Source organism: Cucurbita maxima, unplaced genomic scaffold (assembly GCF_002738345.1).
Source record: "Cucurbita maxima cultivar Rimu unplaced genomic scaffold, Cmax_1.0 Cma_Scf00155, whole genome shotgun sequence".
NCBI classification, from domain to species: Eukaryota; Viridiplantae; Streptophyta; class Magnoliopsida; order Cucurbitales; family Cucurbitaceae; genus Cucurbita; species Cucurbita maxima.
Window position 1 is genome coordinate 30,579 of NW_019272171.1, and position 902 is coordinate 31,480.

Here is a 902-nt window from a genome sequence, read left to right on the forward strand (position 1 = left end):
AAGTTAGAGTCTTTGCTTAGGTAGGTCTTGAAATATTTATATATGTTTCCAGATATTCTATTTTCTCTTACATTGTTTAATACCCTTTAACATTTAATTTCGAATATATTCACAATCTTCTTTCCCTATCTTTTACTGTGTTTCCCTTCTTTTTATTATCCCTCTCTATGATGACTTTTAATATCATTAAATAAAATAAAAGGAAAACTACTAACCTCTTCAAATGCAATATCTCTTTCTAGTAAAATATCTCTTACTGCCAAAACTAAATGTGAACCTTCTTGTGTTTGTTTTTGGAGGAGGGAAGAAATTCTTAAACTGTTTAAACCTTTCTTTATATTTTTGTTTGTACTTTTTCAATTAGGTTAGTAATTGCTTTTAGCCAATTTAATAGATTCTATTTTCTTTCTGCTATAGATCATGACATAGCTTTCTAACATAATGACTTATCTTTCTAACACGTAAATTGCTAAAAAAAAACTAAATAATTGGATGAAAGAAAAGGAAATCTGAGATATAACTTACGGAGAAACCTCCAATCTCTCTCTCATATAAATCTTGATCATCTCTATAAACCCATCTCCTATAAATTTGATGTGAGGCATTTTGTTTTCTCAAATCTAACATTTTTTTCTCTATAAACCCATCTCCTATAAATTTGATGTGAGGCATTTTGTTTTCTCAAATCTAACATTTTTTCTGTTTCACGAACTATTAGGTATGTTGAAGAGAAATTATTGGGGAGAGTGACTACGGAGAAAAACGGGAAATAATTGTTTTTATTTAGTTATTTGTTTAATTTATTATTATTATTATTATTATTATTATTTTACATAATAATAATTATTGTTTATAATAATTTTTTTATTTGTTTTGGGCTGTTACAAAGGTATTTCAGCTAC